Here is a 5919-nt window from a genome sequence, read left to right as displayed (position 1 = left end):
TTTAAAACAGTCATGGTTGTATACAGGTATAACCCCAGTGCTACGATGACAGGGAAAGGATTTCTGGAGCTTGTGCACGGCAAGATAGCATCAGTATAAGTGAAAAGCTTTGAATTGAGAAAATTGTGTAGAAAGTTATAAAAGAGAATACTATTTACTTTCTCTGTCTTCTGCTTGAACACATAGGCATGAAGACATAGACAGACAGACAGACAGACAGACAGACACACACACACACACACATGCACACGCACACCATATCACACACACTAATTCTTGGTGGTCATGTACTGAGGAATATTAAATTAAAAAATTATAACCTTGAACTCATGGATATGTCCACTTGACCTTTATAATTGCCATTGATCATGAATACTATTTTGTGAACCATGAATCCACATATGTAAAATAAATCAGTTGTCAGAATAAAGAAAGGGCATGACATATTAATATTAGAATTTTTAAAAAACATTAGTTTATTATTTTGGGGTGTGTGTGTGTGTGTATGTGTGTGTGTGTGTGTGTTGCATGTGTGTGTGTTCACGTAGGTCTTCTGATTCCAAAGCATGTTTATAGGCCAGATGGCCAATTTCTGTAATGGGTCATTATCTATGGATTCCTATGTTTAAAGTGAGGGTGTTAAGCTTGTTCTGCAAGTCCTTTTTCCCTCTTGCTGGCCCAACATAATTGTCAAAATTTAAATGAATTTCTTATAAGCAATTGATGAAGGTTATTTACTCATCATGAAGTTAGAAGTTCATATTGAAGCTCAGCAAGCCTCTGGAGTGACAATTCCATTTTATGTCAGCATAGGAGACTTGGATATCATTTGATAAGGGCTTATGACTAGTTATATTAATATTCATAGAATGACCAAATTTTTTGATCCTTGAAGAAGTTACCATTAAATTGGAAGACAAAGAACAAGAGCCACATAAGTCCAGCAGCTACTAAGATGCAGTCACTGACTGAGCTGAGTCTGAGCAAACATCAAAGAAACAGTGAGCTGTACTGTAGCCTAAGTAACGATACAAGCAAAAGCACTAAAATTCCTTGAATGAGGCATACAGGTATGGGAAAAGCACTTCAACCTGGGACTTCACTTGACTTAGGCTGCATAAAAATCTACCTTCCAGAAATATACCTAACAATGAAGTTGCTCACCTCATCTCACCTGCATGAAGCTGTATACGTATCAAACAATGGACTAAGACTCCCTGCGCATAAATTGTTTATAAACTTCTCTTTCATGATCAACTTCCATTCAAAAGTATTCAAGAGCATATCCACATAATGGAGGGAGAAATCTGTTTCAACTGGCCTGAGACAGTTTAGAATATATACTCAGTAAGTCGTATTGAATCCTCTGGAACAACTTTCAAGGGAAACATCCTGTTTAATGTCATATACATAGTGATAATGAATATGCATTTGATTAAATCAAATGCATCATGGAAATTGATGTTCACAGTTAATTAAGGCTTGCTTAATCAAAAAAAGCCAATCAAAACAGAAATATCCACACTGAACTCTGAGTAAACAATTCCTCCTTCTCGAGAGGTCCACAAATTAAAGCTACACTGAATACCAGTGTTTCTCACTTTGCTTTTGAATAAAGTTTCTTTGTCACCTTGCTCTCTGTGACTTCTTGTAATAAGATGAAAACATCCTGGAAACACCTCACCTAGACAGTAACCTCAGATAAAACTGATAAGCATCTTCTTCAAATAATGACACGAATTATGGAAGCTCCAAAATAATTCTCCTGTTACTTTCTTGTAAGAACTTCTAAGAATGACACAAGCCATGTCTAATCTCATGCCTATTCAATGAAATCAGAAGTTACAAGAAAATTCATCCTAGTGTTGTTTTTTGTACCAATTTCAACTTTAAGATATTAAGTACAATCACATTGGAATTTCTTTTTTCTCAGAAGTTTTGATAATGTCACCTACAATTAAGCAAGAGGAGAATCCTTAATGAATTTCTCTAAAATACATTTGCATGATAGATAAAATATTAACTCTAGAATGAGAATATTAGAAAAATGCTTGTTTCTGTGTTACTGCATTGAAAATGAAATTTATACCCCTTTGTCATTTTCAAAATGCAGATGTTCATAGTATACATATTAGATTATGTGGACTATTAATAATAATAAAAGTTTCTAACAATAATTGAAGAACAGAGCCAGTACTTTGAGACAATAATGCTTCTGTCACCTTTAATGTATATAGTTTTTGCTATAGGTACACAATGATTTCTACATATGAAAGTCTAAATGCTCTACAGCTCATGCTTTCTGGTTTCAAGAAGTGAAAATTTCAGTAATAGCTTTTAACTTCAAAATCAAAATGAAAACAAAATGCATGAACAGAAAGAACAGAAGGAAAATAAAAGAAGAGAAGAAAGAAAGCATGGAAGGAAGGAACGAAGGAAGGAATGAACAAAGGAAGGAAGGAAAGAAGGAAGGAAGGAAGGAACGAAGGAACTAAGGGAACAAGGAAGAAACAGGAAGAGATTTGGTAAGTTGCTCATTTGACAAGCTACATGCAAGTATTGAAGACACCCTTGGATGAGTTCCAAAACTGTACAAGATCAGGTATGGTTGTTCGTATCTATAATTTATTGGTGAATATCAGACATTCAAGGTCATCACTGGATATAGAGTGAGCTTCAGGCAAGTCTGGGGTTTATGAGACCCTGTGGTAAAAAGAGAGAGAGAGAGAGAGAGAGAGAGAGAGAGAGAGAGAGAGAGAGAGAGAGAGAGAGGGAGCTAGGGACCTAGGGGTAGAGGAAGAAAGGAAGGACTGACTTCGAGCGATAGCGATGCAAGATGGCAGCCACCACAGGCTCGGGAGTAAAAGTCCTTCGAGATTTCTGACTGTTGGAAGGGCTGGAAGAAGGCCAGAAAGGAGTAGGCGACAGCACAGTTAGCTAGGGTCTGGAGGACAATGAGGACATGACACTCACAAGATGGACAGGCATGATAATTGGGCCTCCACGAACAATTTATGAAAACCGAATATGCAGCCTTAAGATAGAGTGTGGGCCACTCTAGTATCCAGAAGCATCCCAGTCTGTGAGATTTGTAACAAGAGTCAATATGAACGGCGTGAGCAGTTCCAATGGAGTGGTGGATCCACGAGCCATGGCAGTGCTGGCAAAGTGACAGAATTCCCACAGCATCAAAGTCATCCTGCAGGAACTTGGCGCCTGATGATGTCAAAAGAGAACATGAAGCTGCCACAGCCACCAGAAGGACAGTGTTACAGCCATTAGTCACCAAGGCCCCGGCCTCCCTTCCCCATCCAAACCAAGTCTTCATTTTCCAAAGTAGTGAATTTTCTAGATCCATCTGTAGACCTCAAAGTACTGGAGAGGAAGCCCCACTTACACTTCATCCTGAGACACTGCTCTGATACTAACTTCTTTTCAATTTTAAATACCTAATTTGTGCTGTGTAACATCATCTGTCGAGTACAACTGCTGTCTGCCTGGTTGAACTTATGGGATCCATAAGATGTGTTGAAATTGGTTTCCTTTGGGAGCAGTGGGCACAGCTAACGCAACTGTGGACAGACACGTCTCACACAATCACCTGCTGCTGGAACTTGGCCTGGGTATGCCTTTGCCCGACCCGCCCTCTGCCACAGCTATGTGGTGGCCCTTAGAATAGATGGGGAGGTTTCAGGTAGCAGCTGTGGGACTGACCACCACTAGGCTTGGGGTGCTCTGGGTGTACCCATGCTTTCTTAAGTCTTAAGTGATTGCTCCATCCAAGCCATGGTCCCCTCTCCTCCACTCCCACCCTTAGTCAAAGCTTAGATTGTAACCTCCCCTCCCCTGAAATTGGCCTCGGGTGAGGAATTCAGAGCTTCCAGTCTCCCCACCTTTATCAAGGGGTGCTGCATTCCCCTCCTCAAGTCCCTTGTTGCCCATCATCACCCAACACTTGCTGTGGCCAGAAGCCATCAGATGAGTTTGAAAAAGCCTGGCCTCCCTCCCTTAGCTCTGGACCACACTTGTTCACCTGCCACCAGCCTGGGAAGGGAGCGCTGGGTCTGCGGCCCTGCCACCACCATCAGCTCTTGAGCTTTGAGCTCAGGTCTAGAGGTGAACAGAGCAGTCACAGGGCGACTCAGACGGGCCACCACTCAGGGTCCTTGGATATATGCCTAGAGAAAGGCCACGTGGAGAGTCCTGGGTGCACATGGTTCTGAGTTGGTTCCTTTTCCCATAATTGCTTTGTTTTTACACGATGAAGAGGTTTGAACAGCGCTCTCAGTCACTCTGATCACCCATCGGGTCTGGAGTAGAGTCTGACAGCTGGAGCACGAGGCCCTGACTCTGCCAACTCGGGTTTCAGTGTTGCTCCTCAGATCCTGGGCAGGGACACAGAGGAGCTCTGTGTCACCATGTTCACAGATCCTTTGCATATAGGTTGGCCTGGCTCCTGGCTCATTGACAAGCTCCCCACTCTGCTCAGGACCACTAAATATTGATATGTGGATGCATACTGAAATAAAGGCAATTTGAGGTGTTGCAAACGAAGAAAAAAAAGGACTGAGCAAATGAAACACTGGTGATTCTTTCTTAGTTCATTCAAGCCTCATTAAGTTTCAAATTTTTCAAACTAGCCATATGTACAGCAAAATTCAAAAAGACAATGATAATAACCACATGGCATTCACCTGGGGAGGGAATTTGCTCACAGTGGTAGAATGTAAATGAGCTGAGTTGATAGTATAAGAATAATGCAGGGGCTGGGGATTTAGCTCAGTGGTAGAGCGCTTACCTAGGAAGCGCAAGGCCCTGGTTCGGTCCCCAGCTCCGAAAAAAAGAACCAAAAAAAAAAAAAAAAAAAAGAATAATGCAAATCCTCAACTGATTGATTTGAAGTATCTTTTCCCACATATGAGTTTACTTTAATGAGAGGAATCGTGGACATGTCAACCTTTAATGAAGTACAATTTTTTAAGCCTTCTCTATTCCTATTTTCAGTCATGGTGACTTCATGCAGGATTTTGTGATAGTATATATCAGTATGATATCATCTTACTAGGAAATATAGTCCAAATTTTTGAATCCCAATTAATTAAAGATGAATATTTACACAAAATTGTTTGTATCAAATTCGACAAAGTTTTTTTCGTGAATAAGAAAGGTACACAGAACTAAACCCTTAAGAAAAATTAAAATCAGGACCTATAGAAAAGGCTCATGGGTTTTCCTTCATAGAGAACCTAAGTTCAGTGTCCAGTATCTATACTTGGTGGGTCATTACTACTTGTCAATCGAGCTCTGGAAATTGGGTACCCTCTCCTACATTTTGCAAGTACCTGTACTCATTTGTACACACATGTACAGATGCATGAAGCAAATAGTTAAAACTGCTTTTAAATATGAAAAACTAAAAAAAGTCAAAAAGAAAATGAAGGATAAAGAACAATGATTTGAATATACATCATGTTAATGCTGTACATATCTATAAAAAAAGTCATTTAACATAACCTAGAAACAGCATAATTCAGATAGTTAAAATGCAGTCCCACACTCCTACTCAGTATTTAATATCAAATTATTATCTAGAGTTATTCAAATCAATATTCAAATCAATAATTTCTACAGGTGCATTTAATAGTCTTTGTTCATTAAACTAATCAAAATCTATGTTGTAGTTATTTGAAGAGAAAGAATTTTATGAATCACATGATATCCACTGAATAAATATGAAAATTATGTATGCAAACTTTACAAAAGTTAGTTTCAACACAAAAGTATAAATTTACAATTTAATAAACAAGGAACTAATTGATCAACCAAATGTTAACAACTAAAATTCATCTATGTATGCAATAGAAAATAATATTTGAGATATAAAATTAAGACTTATGTTAGTAAAATAATGCATAAGTT

General features: G+C 39.0%; 1 pseudogene; it reads left to right on the top strand.

The window, feature by feature from the left end:
• Window positions 1–340: 340 nt before the first annotated feature.
• LOC134485549 (ubiquitin-conjugating enzyme E2 variant 1-like) lies at window positions 341–5434 on the top strand (annotated as a pseudogene).
• Window positions 5435–5919: the final 485 nt, after the last annotated feature.

Source organism: Rattus norvegicus, chromosome 2 (assembly GCF_036323735.1).
Source record: "Rattus norvegicus strain BN/NHsdMcwi chromosome 2, GRCr8, whole genome shotgun sequence".
In the NCBI taxonomy this organism is placed as follows: domain Eukaryota; kingdom Metazoa; phylum Chordata; class Mammalia; order Rodentia; family Muridae; genus Rattus; species Rattus norvegicus.
Note: the sequence above shows the minus strand (reverse complement) of the source record. Positions and strands in the feature narration are given on the sequence as shown.